At 42.5% G+C, this 17,655-nt stretch overlaps 1 protein-coding gene across 1 annotated transcript in view; it reads left to right on the top strand.

Annotated features, from left to right (window-relative positions):
- Window positions 1-17,655, top strand: part of CACNA1I (calcium voltage-gated channel subunit alpha1 I) — a 565,240-nt gene that overhangs the window by 539,728 nt on the left and 7,857 nt on the right. The window lies entirely within an intron of this gene.

The raw sequence follows: 17,655 nt of genomic DNA, 5'->3' as shown, positions 1-17,655 counted from the left end.
TAACATTTGTCACAGGCAGGCCACTCTTTGTATCACTGGCTTCACTAACAGGCATACAGCGGACAATTTGTTACGCAAACTAAGAGATGTGATTGATACATGGCTTATACCACTTGGACTCTCCCCAAGATATGTCATTTATGATAACGCCAACAATATAGTGCGAGCATTACAGCTGGGTGATTTCCAACACATTCTCTGTTTTGCTCACACCATCAACTTGGTGGTGCAGATCTTCCTACGAAATAACTGTGAGGTGCAGGAGATGCTTTCGGTGGCCCGTAAAATTTCAGGCCATTTCAGGCATTCAGCCACAGCATGTAGGAGATTACAGCAGCTCCAAGAGCAGTTTAACTTGCCCTGTCACAAACTTAAGCAAGAGGTGGTAACTAGGTGGAATTCCACCCTGTACATGCTTCAGAGGATGGAGGAACAGCCATGACATTGGGAAAAGAGGGGAGTAAAAAAAAAAGAGGGGGGATGTATTTCACTCTTGCACAGTGGGGAATCCTTTCAGTGCTGTGCAAGGTGCTGAAACCATTTGAAGTTGTGACGTGTGAGGTGAGTGCAGACTCTGCTAGTTTGAGCCAAGTCATTCCTTTAATTAGACTATTGGAAAAGCAGCTTAAGAAAATGAAGGAGGAGCTGAAAGCCAGCAATTCAGCAAAGTAAGTTGGCCTTGTCGATCAAGTACTTCATTCGCTTCACAATGATCCTCGAGTTATTAAGATCTTGAACTCGGATCAGTACGTTTTGGCCACTGTGATTGATCCAAGGTTTAAGACCTACATTGAGTTTTTACTTGTAAATGAGCGAGATGTTAACTTTTGCAAGGAGCTATTGCTCAGCAAGTTGGCCGCTGAACTGAGCCTTGGCTTGACGACGTGTCCTCCTTCACTTTCTCTAGCTGCTGCTGCTCGTAAAAAATTAAATTTCCCAAAAAGAAGTAGGGAAGATGCAGGGGGCAGACCAGAACAATTTAACATCTGGGCTGGTTTGAAGGATTTTTTCAAAAAAATGTGTCACCTTGCCCATAACTCCATCCTATACGAGTATAAACATGCAAAGGATGGTGGAGGATTATTTTCAAGAGGTAATTGATATTGAAATGTCAGACAGTCTTTCCTTACTGGGAGGAAAAGCAGGCCATTTGGAAACCCATGTACAAACTTGCTTTGCAATACCTAAGCTGCCCACCCTCCACTGAACGAGTATTCAGTACAACCGGGAACTTAGTCAGTGATCGCCGTCGAAGGTTACTTCCAAAAAATGTGGAGAAAATGATGTTTATAAAAATGAACTACATCTTTCACGAGGAAGGCCTTCACCATCAAAGACATCCATGCACTGACTGTTCTCTAATGGCGGATTCAAGCGGCGATGAATTGATAGTCTGTGATGATGACGTACACACTGATGAGGGTGAGGATGAAGATCCAGATGATGACGATAACATCTTTTTAAAACTTTCTATTTAAGTCTAGGGTGCAATCTACCCCCAAAGAGGAAAGGGACTTGGGGCATTTTCATATCACGTACCGTCTTGAAAGGCTGCTGTTTGGGCAATTTATCCTTAAGGGTAGGGTGTCATAGACAGAGTGTCCCAAACTGGCTTTGTCCATTTCTCTTAATACTGTACAGTCTATAACGGCTGAATTTTTTTTGTATTTTCAACAAGTGGAGAGGGGGCCTATAGAGACAGAAAGCAAACTGCCTTTTTCCATTTCTTTACATATTTATCTATAAGTGTAGGGTGTAATATACATCCAAAGACGATGGCTGCATTGCCAATATGCATAGATGGAGAGGAAGACAATCTGTTTTGTGTGTAGAATTAATGAAGGCCTACCTACCAGGAATTAAACAGTTTTTTTGATCATTTATTAGCTTTACAATAAGATTACTTATCCAAGAAACAGGTAGAGCACTAAATTTGGTTATTTTAGCCCCAAAAACATTGATTTTCCAACAAAATAGCAAAATAAAACCAAACAAAACCAAAACACGCAATGGCGGTTTTGCAAAACCAAAACCAAAACACGACGGTAATCCAGATCCAAAACCGAATACAAAACCAAAACACAGGGGTCAGTGACCATCTCTAGCTATAATTAATAATCTTAATTCTTTAAATAACATGTATTTTAAACACAGCAGGGGGTCACGTGTGACAGAGCGGTGTAGTTCCCAGTTGTTGCTTTGCTGCTATAGTTGCACCTAACATACAATTCTCTTCTTCAATGTACTCTCCATAAAATTGACTGTTATTTGCACAGATATATGCACACATTCATTATACCCTTGGCTCTGATTTTTTCCTGTGCACAAGTTGCCAAAAATGCGAAACACTGTTACTTTTCCATAAGTAATTTCTCCTTCATTAAACTGATAATTTACGGATTTCTCCAACATTCAGCTTGTGTGCAAGTCACTGATGTATTTAATTAAAGGGATAATGACATCCTATCAACATTCAGACACATATTGTGGTCCTAGAAGTTGCAGATGGCACAATATTGATAATAATGGTCATGACATTTCCCAGCCATCATTAAAAACATGCAGTGTTGCACAGAGCCAAATTCTAACCATTTTAGCTCATTTCAATATGCACAGACCATATTGCCTTTATGCGGCATTTAATATGATTATGAAATGCTTGTGGAATGCCCTGATCTGCCTATCATTCATAGTAATCCTTTGTACCTAAGCCAAAGCTAGCAAAAATAAAAGCTTTTCACCTTGAATTGCCTCTCTAACGTAAATAATCCACTTAACTAGAAGAAACAAGTTGGATTTATGAACTTTGATTTCATATATAGAGATGTGTCTGACACTACACACATGCAGCTACACTGTGAGAGGAGCCTAACGCCACTGTGCTGCTAAGGAATTCTGCACTTTCCCCTATCTACCTCCCAGTCTGCTGTTTGCCACTGTCCTCCACCCACTCCATTATATCCTAACACAGCTCCTTTTGCATGCAGGGGTTCTGAGAGGGGGGGAGTACAAAGCACAGGGGCCTGCCTTGGGGCCCTGTCCTGCCTGTATAGTGGGAGGAGCCACTAGACTGGTTTGTACATGCCCCACTCAGTGGCTATGGCAGGACCCCAAAGTAGTTGCTGTAGCGGGCCCAATATTCCTCTCGGCGGCCCTGGTCACATGCAGCTCTCCCTTAACTAACATAATCACATGAGTAGACTTGTCACTGTCTCCCACAAGATAAGCACAACCTTCTCCCAAAATAGTCTCAGCTGCTCTGAACATTCCAGTAACCTGGGTGGCTATAGTGTGAACATTCTGATGATCTGACTGGTTAATAAACTGGACGCATAATGATAGAGCAGACAATGAAGATTGAATATCATGGTGCACCGTCCCTAGTAAAATGCACCTTAACACATGCTGTTGGCAATAGAGCAGTAGTTCCTAGCCTTTAGGGTATTGTGACATGATGACCTGGAGGTCTTGAACCCTGCGGGTTTGAAAAAAGTGGATATGTTGCCTATAGCAACCAATGAGATTCTAGCTGTTATTTTGTAGATTGTACTAAATAAATGATAACTAGAATCTGATAGGCAACACCACCACTTTTTCAAACCCGCAGCTTGATAAAATTTACCTCCTGGTGTTGTGGAAAGGCCTTACAAGCTCAGGCCTAGGTCAACAGTATTTTCCTTTTGAATGTCTACCAGCTTTAAGATAAAATGATCATTTTAATTCCCAAATAGGGTACATTTATTTCTTACATTCATTTCCATTTTTTTGTGATCATAGTTTTAGCTGCTTCATTCTCTGCCACAGTGTCGTAGTTTTATACATATATTTTACTTAAGCTATAGGTTTAATGAACATAGCCTAATTGAATAAAATCAGGATCTAATTAGTATGGTCACCACTCAGTTATATGAATACATATACTGTATATTTATTAGCTCTAGCACTGGTGAGGGGATGTGTTTTATTCTCTTCCCCTCTGGCAGTGAAAAGATTAACCATGCATGCGGCTTACAATGTTCCCTGTATTCACTAAAGCTTAAACTGCTTAAAGTCTAAACCATAAACTGCTTACACTGCTGTCCTTATTTTCCTAAAGAAGATTCCCCGATGTCTGTCCCAGTGAACTAGATATTTGTCCAGTCCCCAGAATGGGAGGTAGTTCTTTGAGTTTAAGCCTCAACTATGAAAATACAGCTTATTCATATCAACATGCAGTCACATATCAAGTCACAGTGTTTGCCAACTGGGACCTGATCACACACCAAGCTGTTTTATAATAACATTGCCTTTTTACATGTGTTTATCTATATTTTAGCTTCTTATCATTATTCATTTCTGCTTGATTAGGTGTTTCCAGTTTTGAAGTTGGAGAGGTAGATTAACCTGTAGGCATCAGATTATCACAGCAAGAGAAGAGTTGTGATAGTGTGGGAAGGGTGACCTGTCACATCAGTGATTGAGTGTGAACAGGGCTGCCTGTGACGGGGTCAGTGACATGGTGTGAGGAGAGGAATGGAGGCAGCAGAAAGCCACAGACTGTGAGTTAGATAGTGGAAAGAGCAGAGTCCACCAACAGCACACAGCAGTGAAGTGATGTGAGGCTAATGTCAAACTGATGCAGAAAGACTTTGGTGCCAAACATAAATCAATATGGAAAGAAGATCATTAAACATGTTTAAGTATTTTACAGTTAACACTTTTATAATAGATTCGGAGGTCTATTTATGACCCATCGTATTTTCTTCATGTTGGTTATCATTTATTATCGCATTAATAATAAACTATATAACATTCCTGTTTATTAACATTATTCAGCCAAGACAGCAGTTCCGATACAAGCCTGTCTCTGTCACGCACCAGGCTCTCAGGTCCTGTTACTTACCCCTTTGCTGTCTTTCTAAGCTGTCCCTCGGTCTGCAAGCTCTGCTGGTCTCAGATCTCTCTGCAAGATGTTGCCATCTCTTCCCACTCCAGAGATCCCTCCAAGACCAGTACACGGGTGCTGCCATCTTGGGATCAGTCACCTGCTCTCCCTCAGCTAGTCCGAGTACTGCTTCAGCTCAGCTGACTACAGCTTCCAATCAGGTGATAGCAGTTAGTAAAAAATGACTTCCTAGATCCCTTGCCTGTTGCCAGTGCAACATTGATGCTTCAGACACCAACCTGGTTCCAAGCAGACTGCAGTATTCCCAGTTATTCCTGCTCAGACAATGCAGTCTGCACTCCAGTTCCAGTCTGTTCCAGCAGTCCGTTCCAGCAGTCCGGTTCCAGTCTGGTCTCCTTTGCTAAAGCTGACGACTGTCTTGCTCTTCTTCACTACTTGCCAGTCTCGAGTGCCACTTATATTCTCTAGCTTCCTAAACTCACAGCAACCACCATCTGTACCAGTCCTTTATCTTCCATGCAAAGTAACCTAATCAAGCCACCGACCTTTTTGCACATAATCACCAGTTCTGCTCCAAAGACATGAGCCAGCCCAGGTACAGACAGATCCTCAGACGTGACTGTCCCGGCGAGTAGTTTATAGTAATTAATTGCAGGTTATAATGGCCTGTGTAGATTTTGTGATGGGGTGAAGCACAAAGCCTCCTTGGGAGGGATCCGAAGGTCCCGGGCTAAAATGTGCCAGCCATCCCCTGGTCATACTACACACCTGACTTGTGCATGCTTGTTGCATAGTGTATGTTTGACATGTGTGCCTCTTTACATCTCCTGGTAACACAACGCACCCAATCCTACCTCCTCTTGTTCATATATACTTCCACACACATTTCCTGTATTTATGCCCCAAACCACCCACCCTCCCACATACCTGCCTTACTCAGGGACAGTTGGGATGTATGGAAAGCAATATGTTGCCAAACATAAGTCACCCAATTCTTTAAGTGAAAATTACAAAAAAACAATGTTACTTCTGCATAACTAAAACAAACCATCCATAGCAACTGAAATGACAATAAATATCAATATTAAAAATTAAAATCAATCAAAAATAAATGCTCACCTTTGAATATTAACATCTGAATATAATTGTTCAACAATATGATTACAGTTTATAATTGACAATTTAAGTGCACAAAAACAAAAGTTCAGACACATAACAACAAACTAAAATAATTAAGGTGGAATAAGGATATGTAACGGCATTACTACTCCTGAAAAGTAATTGCAATCAGTGCCAAGTGAGGGCCTAAGGTAGAGGTGCCCAAACTCATTCCTCAAAAGCTAACAGTTCATGTTTTCGGGGTTTTTTAATTGTGCACAGGTAAGTTAATCTATTTTTCTGGGTCAGTAATTATCCCACCTATTTCTACAGACAGAAATCCTGAAAACATGACTCTTGAGGACTGGGAGTGAGCACCTCTGCACTAAGGTATTTGGGGACGGCAGCACATTGTACGTCTAGGTATCAGTGCTGTTCCTTCATAATATCCCACCAATGCACTGTATGAAAGAATACTCTTAATAATTAATAACTAAGTGTTCATAGGTTAGATGTAGATCACAGAGACACACACAAGGCATTTCCATGGATGATGAAAAGGCAAGCTGAGGCCTTACCCCTCCACAGAGGGAAACATCAGAGCGTCATAGCACCAGTAAGGAATAATAATTTTAACTGATAACTTTGTTCCAGTCAATCTGGAACAAAGTTTTAGATTCATTTTCCAGTATGATAAATCCCCTGTTGCTCATTGAAAGGTAGAAAGGGGTTTGCAGTATGTAGAAACAAATAGTAAAGTTGCATGAACTATTGAACTGACGGAGTGTTCAATGAAACGAAAAAAAAATCACTTATTTTAAAATGCGTCACAAGCTGTAATATTGGGGGGAATTGCTTATCTAACTAACAGGTTTGCACTGCACAAATGCATAGTGTGGGTTGGATTCCTACATAAGGGCAGGCCAGTCAAATTAAAAGCAGTTCCAATGACTGTAATCTCAACTTTTTGACCTGAACACTGTCCAAAAGATATAGGAATGCTTGCAACATTTCCTTTGGAGATTGGAGGTACAGATCACCCTCCTTTGCAGCATATCAAAGACATTTTGTAGGGTTTATTTCTACTTTCCACTAAAGAATGCTTGAGCTGCCAACTGTACAGAATTACCTCAGAGGACACCAATGTCATAACCAATGACTACCCATGGCATATTCACTGCCCCTATGCCTCAGACCACCAACCAGCCTCCCCAAGCCAACTCTCCCTCAGCTGCCATTCAAAGCAAGAACTCATAGGGTGCGCAAGTGAATTTCTACATCTCCTGATGAAGAGTTAAGCCCCACTCTAAACACAAATACATTTCGACTACCAACATGTCCAAAAACCATCCACCTTGTTCGGGGATTTGTCAGTTGTCCATCCATCTATCCATCTTTCAAACAAGGCATGACTTCAAGCTCTATGTCTATCGATATTGTTACAAATTTGAAAAACTGATGCTGTACATTACCACCAAAATGTTTGGGTTTTTATCTTTATCAAGAGTTTGGCAGTGCCAAAAAGTTGGCAACAACTTTTCAAGGCATATTGCACTTTAATGCGCATTATATGAAAAACAATGCCTGCCTTTTTCTATGCCAACGTGATTGGCTGCAGCACTTCAGTACTTAGTCGAGCAGGAAAGAATTATACAAGAACATTGCTGACCTCCCACTTGCCTTTGCACCTCAATTATAGAACAAAACCATTTGATGATGGTTACACTACTTATTTCAATCTTGTTCTTTCATCAGTTCAGCGGGGTAAAAAAGGGATCCATATTTTAACGTATAATCTATGTGTTTCTTTCTACTTGAGTTGATGAATTTCTGATGTTTACGAAGCTCAATTCGAGAGCAACAGCTTTTCCATGGAAAAAAACAATGTTAATGTTATAAAAAACAATACTAACATAAATTTTACTCTGCACAAGCAGTGCAAATATTCATAAAGCACAGAAATGTCAATTATATTGCACCATTACAACTTAGCTCATTTGAATGATAAACGTACCAATCCAGCATAGTGAAGCATAATATAGCATTGTCATACCTAGTGACATCACCATTTTTTTGTACGAGAATGCAGCCGACATAATTGCCACCACCGTTGGCCCTATGCAGGTTTTGTAGATCTTTTCCCCATGAAAAGCAATATACTGTATTAATATATTATTATTTTATTATCGATTATACATGTCAGTTATCAACATTTTTCCTAATAATTTGACTACTGTTCAATAGGTGATATTTATGGTTTTGTTTTATTGGTTATTTAATTTTCGGGAAAAATAATTTAATCTCTGCTTGTTACTAGGCTACGGAGAGATTTCCATATAATATTGGCATTACAAACTGATGTCTTCTATAGGAAAATAACACTTTAAAGCAAAGGGGAGACCACTCCAATTCCTGAGAGAGTAGGCAATTCTCTGGCAGAGTGCTTACCGGACGCAAGGTGGGCAGTGACACGACACTAGTCGCATCATCAAGTCCTGCCCACCTCCGTAAACACAGATTGGCAGGGTCGTGATGAAGAGAATTGTGTCATCACGTCCCTTGCACCACCACTTGATCATTGGCATTGCATCATCGAGTCCCATCATCTCCTCTTTCCCGACTTTGAACCTCCCATTTCCCGTAAGCGATGTAATAAAAGTAGGGATGAGCGCGCTCGGATTTCTGAAATCCGAGCCCACCCGAACGTTGCGGATCCGAGTCGGATCCGAGACAGATCTGGGTATTGGCGCCAAATTCAAAAGTGAAACTGAGGCTCTGACTCATAATCCCGTTGTCGGATCTCGCGATACTCGGATCCTATAAATTCCCCGCTAGTCGCCGCCATCTTCACTCGGGCATTGATCAGGGTAGAGGGAGGGTGTGTTAGGTGGTCCTCTGTGCTGTTTAGTTCTGTGCTGTTTAGTTCTGTGCTGTTTAGTGCTGTGCTGTGCTGTTTAGTGCTGTGCTGTGCTGTGCTGTGCTGTGCTGTGCTGTGCTGTTTAGTGCTGTGCTGTGCTGTGCTGTGCTGTGCTGTGCTGTGCTGTGTTCTGCAGTATCAGTCCAGTGGTGCTGTGTGCTGTGCTCTGTCCTTCTGAGGTCAGTGGTGCTGCTGGGTCCTGTGCTGTGTCCTGTTCAGTCCAGTGGTGCTGTGTCCTGTGCTCTGTGCTTCTAAGGGCATAGTTATTTCCCCAATATTCCCCTGTGTTTAAAAAAATAAAAAAAAGTTTTTTTTATAAAATACCAAAAACTACTTTAATATTTTTTAATTACCACAAAATTTTCACAACCAATCCTGCAGTATAAGCCCATTGGTACTGCAATATTACCAAGTTCACACATTCAGCAGTAAAAGTCCAGTGGTACTGCAATATTACAAAGTTTACACATTCTGCAGTATCAGTCCAGTGGTGCTGTGTCCTGTGCTCTGTCCTGCTGAGTTCCGTAGTGCTGCTGGGTCCTGTGCCGTGTCCTGTTCAGTCCAGTGGTGCTGTGTCCTGTGCTCTGTGCTTCTAAGGGCATAGTTATTTCCCCATTATTCCCAAGTTTGTAAAAAATAAAAAAAAAGTAAAAAAAAATAAAAAATTAAAAAAAAAAAAAAATATATAATAATTATAACCAAATTTGCAAAACCAATCCAGCATTATAAGTCCATTGGTACTGCAATATTACCAAGTTCACACATTCTGCAGTATCTTGTGCTACATATAATGGAGACCAAAAATTTGGAGGATAAAGTAGGGAAAGATCAAGACCCACTTCCTCCTAATGCTGAAGCCGCTGCCACTAGTCATGACATAGACGATGAAATGCCATCAACGTCGTCTTCCAAGCCCGATGCCCAATCTCGTAGTACCGGGCATGTAAAATCCAAAAAGCCCAAGTTAAGAAAAAGTAGCAAAAAGAGAAACTTAAAATCATCTGAGGAGAAACGTAAAGTTGCCAATATGCCATTTACGACACGGAGTGGCAAGGAACGGCTTAGGCCCTGGCCCGTGTTCATGACTAGTGGTTCAGCTTCACCCACGGATCTTAGCCCTCCTCCTCCTCCCCCCCCTACAAAAAATTGAAGAGAGTTATGCTGTCAGCAACAAAACAGCAAACAACTCTGCCTTCTAAAGAGAAATTATCACAAATCCCCAAGGCGAGTCCAAGGGTGTTGGTGGTTGTCAAGCCTGACCTTCCCATCACTGTACGGGAAGAGGTGGCTCGGGAGGAGGCTATTGATGATGTAGCTGGCGCTGTGGAGGAACTTGATGATGAGGATGGTGATGTGGTTATTGTAAATGAGGCACCAGGGGGGGAAACAGCTGATGTCCATGGGATGAAAAAGCCCATCGTCATGCCTGGTCAGAAGACCAAAAAATGCACCTCTTCGGTCTGGAGTTATTTTTATCCAAATCCAGACAACCAATGTATGGCCATATGTAGCTTATGTAAAGCTCAAATAAGCAGGGGTAAGGATCTTGCCCACCTAGGAACATCCTCCCTTATACGTCACCTGAATAACCTTCATAGTTCAGTGGTTAGTTCAGGAACTGGGGCTAGGACCCTCATCGGTACAGGGACACCTAAATCCCGTGGTCCAGTTGGATACACACCAGCAACACCCTCCTCGTCAACTTCCTCCACAATCTCCATCAGATTCAGTCCTGCAGCCCAAGTCAGCAGCCAGACTGAGTCCTCCTCAATACGGGATTCATCCGAGGAATCCTGCAGCGGTACGCCTACTACTGCCACTGCTGCTGTTGCTGCTGTTAGTCGGTCATCTTCCCAGAGGGGAAGTCGTAAGACCGCTAAGTCTTTCACCAAACAATTGACCGTCCAACAGTCGTTTGCCATGACCACCAAATACGATAGTAGTCACCCTATTGCAAAGCGTATAACTGCGGCTGTAACTGCAATGTTGGTGTTAGACGTGCGCCCGGTGTCCGCCATCAGTGGAGTGGGATTTAGAGGGTTGATGGAGGTATTGTGTCCCCGGTACCAAATCCCCTCGAGATTCCACTTCACTAGGCAGGCGATACCAAAAATGTACAGAGAAGTACGATCAAGTGTCCTCAGTGCTCTTAAAAATGCGGTTGTACCCACTGTCCACTTAACCACGGACATGTGGACAAGTGGTTCTGGGCAAACGAAGGACTATATGACTGTGACAGCCCACTGGGTAGATGCATCCCCTTCCGCAGCAACAGCAACAGCTGCATCAGTAGCAGCATCTACAAAATGGCTGCTCATGCAAAGGCAGGCAACATTGTGCGTTACAGGCTTTAATAAGAGGCACAACGCTGCCAACATATTAGAGAAAATGAGGGAAATTATCTCCCAGTGGCTTACCCCACTTAGACTCTCATGGGGATTTGTGGTGTCAGACAATGCCAGTAACATTGTGCGGGCATTAAATATGGGCAATTTCCAGCACGTCCCATGTTTTGCCCACACCATTAATTTGGTGGTGCAGCATTACCTGAAGAGTGACAGGGGTGTGCAGGAGATGCTTGCGGTGGCGCGCAAAATTGCTGGACACTTTCGGCATTCAGCCAGTGCCTACCGCAGACTAGAGGCACATCAAAAAAGCTTGAACCTGCCCTGCCATCACCTCAAACAAGAGGTTGTGACGCGCTGGAACTCCACCCTCTATATGCTGCAGAGGATGGAGGAGCAGCAAAAGGCCATTCAGGCCTACACAGCCACCTACGACATAGGCAAAGGAGTGGGGATGCGCCTGAGTCAAGCGCAGTGGAGACTGATTTCCGTGTTGTGCAAGGTTCTGCAGCCATTTGAACTTGCCACACGAGAAGTCAGTTCCGACACTGCCAGCTTGAGTCAGGTCATTCCCCTGATCAGGCTGTTGCAGAAGCAGCTGGAGAAAGTGAGGGAGGAGCTGGTAAGCCATTGCGATTACAGCAAGCATGTAGCTCTTGTGGATGTAGCCCTTCGTACGCTTTGCCAGGATCCGAGGGTGGTCACTCTTTTAAAGTCAGAGGAATACATTCTGGCCACCGTGCTCGATCCTCGGTTTAAAGCGTATGTTGTGTCTCTGTTTCCGGCGGACACAAATCTACAGCGGTGCAAAGACCTGCTGGTCAGGAGATTGTCCTCTGAAGAGGACCGTGACATGCCAACAGCTCCACCCTCATTTTCTTCCACATCTATGGCTGCGAGGAAAAAGCTCAGTTTTCCCAAAAGAGGCACTGGCGGGGATGCTGATAACATCTGGTCCGGACTGAAGGACCTGCCAACCATTGCAGACATGTCTACTCTCGCTGCATTGGATGCTGTCACAATAGAAAAAATTGTGGATGATTACTTTGCTGACACCATCCAAGTAGACATGTCAGACAGTCCATATTGTTACTGGCAGGAAAAAAAGGCAGTTTGGAAGCCCCTTTACAAACTGGCTCTATTTTACCTGAGTTGTCCCCCCTCCAGTGTGTACTCGGAAAGAGTTTTTAGTGCAGCGGGGAACCTGGTCAGTGAGCGGCGAAGGAGGTTGCTTCCTCACAACGTTGAAAAAATGATGTTTATAAAAATGAATAATCAATTCCTCAATGAAGTACAGCACTGCCCTCCAGATACTACAGAGGGACCTGTGGTTGTGGAGTCCAGCGGGGACGAATTGATAATGTGTGATGAGGAGGAAGTACACACTGTAGGGGGAGAGGAATCAGAGGTTGAGGATGAGGACGACATCTTGCCTCAGTAGAGCCTGTTTAGTCTGTACAGGGAGAGATGAATAGCTTTTTTGGTGTGGGGGCCCAAACAAACCAATCATTTCAGTCAAAGTTGTTTGGTAGGCCCTGTCGCTGAAATGATTGGTTTGTTAAAGTGTGCATGTCCTATTTCAACAACAGACCTCTCAACTGCAGCTCATCCCTCCTCTGCGGGGATAATGTCTCCTGTGCTCTGACACGTCACTCTGTGTACTCTCAGCCTCAGGATCTGACACTACAGCTACCATGCCTCTTGTAGCAGCCCTCACTCCAGGGCCTCTTCCATGTGCAGTGTCCCCCTCTCTCTTGGGTTCACTATAGTGGCATGGAGTTCTCCCCCTCATCCAGGGCACACATTCCTTGCCCTGGCTCAGTCACCACGCTCAGACTTCCAGGCAATGCTGGGGGAGCCTGGGAGCTTCCACCCCAGGTCCCCAGCTACAACTCTCCTCTCCTGTGTCTTCTCTCTCTTTCTGACACTTTAAAGATCGTGCCTTTAAATGAAAAAGTCAGTCTTCATTGCACGACTATGTGCAAGTGCAACAGGGACATTTTTTTGGGTTTACAAAGTCAAACAATAACACTACGACCCTGTCTGTCTGGGGTCTGTCAATGACGAATTGTCTGGAGCATGTTTTGAGGAGGTATTGTGGCCCCGGTATCAAATTGGGTACCGGGGCCACCCCACTATGCAGTCCAGATACTTGTTTGGTGGAATTCCGACACGTGGAGGGTTTTTTAATTATATTGTGGCCTCGGTACCAAATTGTGTACCGGGGCCACCACACTACGCAGTCAAGATACTTGTTTGGTGGAATTCAGACCAGTTGAGGGTTTTATTATTATATTGGGTGGACCACTCTATCTATACCACACTACAACTCTATACCACTCTATTTCCTACTTTAATTCTATTTAATTCTATTTCCTACTTTAATTCTATTACTAATTAATTAACATAAAGAGGAACAAAAAAAACCAATTTTACCAAAAGTATAATATGACTTAGACTTACAAACACTACACTTGAAAGATCGTGCCTTTAAATGAAAAAGTAAGTCTTCATTGCACGACTATGTGCAACAGGGACAGTTTTTTTCTTTACAAAGTCAACTAATAACACTTGGACCCTGTCTGTCTTTAACATACTTAATGGGATCTCAATGACGAATTGTCTGTAGCATGTTTGGAGGAGGTATTGTGGCCCCGGTATCAAGTTGGGTACCGGGGCCACCCCACTACGCAGTCCAGATACTTGTTTGGTGGAATTCTGACACGTGGAGGGTGTATTTATTTTATTGTGGCCCCGGTATCAAGTTGGGTACCGGGGCCACCCCACTACGCAGTCCAGATACTTGTTTGGTGGAATTCTGACACGTGGAGGGTTTTTTAATTATATTGTGGCCTCGGTACCAAATTGTGTACCGGGGCCACCACACTACGCAGTCAAGATAGATAGATGCGTATCATAGATAAAGTACATTCAGTGGTGTGGGGCAAATTGAAAAATATTCAAAATGCACTGACATTATCAAAAACAAGAGGTTGTCACACGCTAAAACTCCAACATGTATATGATGGAGAGGATGGAGGAGCAGCCGTATGTGTAGTGTAATGCAGACCTGTTGAAGGTTTTTTATATATTTTATTGTGGTGCCCAGTGCCCACTCCTCTACGCAGTCCAGGTACATTTATTGGTGCGATTCATAAAAGTTCAGAGTTTTTAAGATATTGTGGTGACCCACTCCTCTACGCAGTCCAGGTACATTTATTGGTGCGATTCATAAAAGTTCTGGGTTTTTAATATATTGTGGTGACCCACTCCTCTACGCAGTCCAGGTACATTTATTGGTGCGATTCATAAAAGTTCAGGGTTTTTAATATATTGTGGTGACCCACTCCTCTACGCAGTCCAGGTACAATTATTGGTGCGAATCATAAAAGTTCAGGGTTTTTAAGATATTGTGGTGACCCACTCCTCTACGCAGTCCAGAAAGATACCTTTTTGCAACGTTTTGGACTAATAACTATATTGTGAGGTGTTCAGAATACACTGTAAATTAGTGGAAATGCTTGTTATTGAATGTTATTGAGGTTAATAATAGCCTAGGAGTGAAAATAAGCCCAAAAACTTGATTTTTAAACTTTTTATGTTTTTTTCAAAAAAAATCCGAATCCAATACCTTAAATCCGAACCGAGACCTTTCGTCAAGTGTTTTGCGAGACAAATCCGAACCTCAAAAATAACGAAAATCCGGATCCAAAACACAAAACACGAGACCTCAAAAGTCGCCGGTGCACATCCCTAAATAAAAGTAGAGATGTATGGTTTAAGGTAATCTATGAACATAGAGGAAAAAGCACCGGTACAGTACAATATTTATTACCTGATATCGTACAATTATTTTTGTGCTGTTGTGTATATTTTCATAGGGATGGCAGCAACTGTGATAGATGCAAACTTTTGCTTATTTTTTAATGGGAGTAGCTGGTCGGCGCATGATCAGCCCATGGGGCTGCTTGCTGAAATGCAGGCTAGCTGCAGTAGTGTAAAAGAAAAATCACTACAGAGCATGTAGCAACAATAAGGCTCACATCAATGGAACAGGATTGCAGGAACATTCCAAGTTCATCTGTTCTCCTGTAGTGGAATGCTCTGAAGATTTTGAAGACCAGGCCATGCCCCTGTGCATTTTGTCACATAGGACTCCGTCATTGGGATGTAGTAATGTTAGCTGTAGTAATGTGCCTGGTACTTTGAGAAGATAAATTAGATTTTGTGTTGTGTGATAAGATAAAGAGAAAAAGGGGGGTGAATGTGCATTTTGCTTTAGTAGGTGCTCACAGAGACTTTTGAAATGCATAAATGGCCAGATTTTTGCAATTTGTCACAACAAAGTGATAGTACAGCAACTATTATCTTCAAACAAGGTGCATTTTATACAGCATAGCACATATATGCGCATGTAAAACACTGTAATTACCATGTTATTGTGTACAAAAGTGCAACTTGAAATAAAGAAGGTCCAGCTAAGACTCCAATATTTCAGGGAAAAAGGAAACATTTGATTTAATTAAGGGAATAGTTCAGGTTGATAGAAGGCAAGTCTTTACAGACATGTTTATTTTACTTTTACTCATACACATTCTAATGAAAGACTACAATTTCAAAAAATGTTGCGCACACACCAAAACACAGATGACCTGACGTAAACAGCAATTTTTTAGGTAGAATCAGGACAATTACTCTGCGCATTCCCAGAACCAGCTCATACGCCACAGAAAGCAGCAAAGTGCAATTCATCTTTGAGCACAAAAGACACTTACTACAGCGTATCATTTCAGGGAGGGAACAGGGCAGAGAAGGGGCGGATGCACGTACTCAATATACAGTAAGGGCATGTAAAACTCGAGCGCACACAGCAGCGTCCAATTCAAGCTCTGGGCATCCCTCAGGCAGGGCCATCTTTTCCATTGGGCACGATGGGCAGCTGCCCGGGGGCCCCACGGGCAAGGGGGCCCAATAGGCACGGCTCTTAATGAGAGTAAATAATCCTGCAAAAGAAAAAACCTGCAAAAAAAAGCTACAATGGTCACTGAGCAAGTACATCTATCTATCTCTATCTCTATATATCTATATATGTATCTGTATACATCTATATATCTATATCTATACCTATATCTAGGGGCCACGGTGCACTGCTTTGCCCGGGGGCCCATAATGTTGTTAAGATGGCCCTGCCCTCAGGTACTTGTTTTTCAGCCGTAGCTCTTGCTCCAGCTATAGATCTAGTCTAAGTGTTGATTACTAGTGATACCGGCTGTGTATGCTAGAACATGTGTTTGCAATCAGGAGCAACTGTAAAAATGTATTTTATGTACAGCAGACATTCATAACATCCTAATAAATGTTTTACATGGGGAAAAAACAAAACACTTTTTTATTTTTTTAGGGGCATATTCAATTGTTGGCGGAAACGCTGAAAATCTCGTGCGCCGCGCACTATTACCGTTATTACAGTAATAGTGCGCGGAAAAACCGTTATTATGGTAGTTTTCTCGCTGGATTTCAGCTTGCAGCTCCCTGAGCCGCGAGCTGAAATCCAGCTAACTACTACCGTAATAACGGTAGTAGTTTTAACTCCACGAAAACCCGCAACAATTGAATATGTCCCTTAGTGTCTTATCATTAATGCATATATTATTAACAGGAAGCAATAATTGAATTTTTTTTCTGTGCGTTTTTTTGTGAGTTTATATTCCGCATAGGTATTGGACGTATCCTGCAGTGTCCTGTCTAGTAGAGCAGAGCAGACCTACACCCGTTTTCATCATCACACGTATCTTCACATCCGCTCCTTGTTGAATTCAGGCATTGAATACCCGATTTACGTGTGTTCAAAAAAAGAAAACAAAAAACGCACTTTGGGTCTGATTCATTAAGGAGAGCAAAGCAAAAACAATGAGTAGCTTTGCACTATACTTTTTGTAACAAAACCATGTTACATTGGAGGGGGAGGTAAATTTAAAATGTGGGGACAGATTTAAAGTTGGGTCAGTTGGGCATGTCCTAGATCAACTTTAAATTTCAGTGTAAGAATAATGTTATCAACTAATTGTGTGCTACATGAAAAAACAGCCAGTATTTATTTTATGTGCAAAATAATACACTAATTTGCACCGCTTGCATTGTAACATGGTTTTGTCCAGGAGAAAACTTACCCTTTTTTTTCGAGTTACTTCCCTTAATGAATCGGGCCCATTGTGTTCAGTATGCGTCCCTTAATGAATCAGGCCCAGAGTAGAGACGCGCACTTGTGTGTGCACATGAGACACATTTGCACACAAAAAATGCACTGCCTCTCTACAGTAATTAACTTCCCTTGGGATAAATGTATTGTGCTGCACTTTCTGCAACACGCTGACATTCTGTGACTCTCACAGCTAAATTTAAGATGGCAA

This window comes from Mixophyes fleayi, chromosome 8 (assembly GCF_038048845.1).
Source record: "Mixophyes fleayi isolate aMixFle1 chromosome 8, aMixFle1.hap1, whole genome shotgun sequence".
Taxonomy (NCBI): Eukaryota; Metazoa; Chordata; class Amphibia; order Anura; family Limnodynastidae; genus Mixophyes; species Mixophyes fleayi.
The sequence above is the reverse complement of the archived record's forward strand: the minus strand, read 5'-3'. Positions and strand labels throughout refer to the sequence as shown.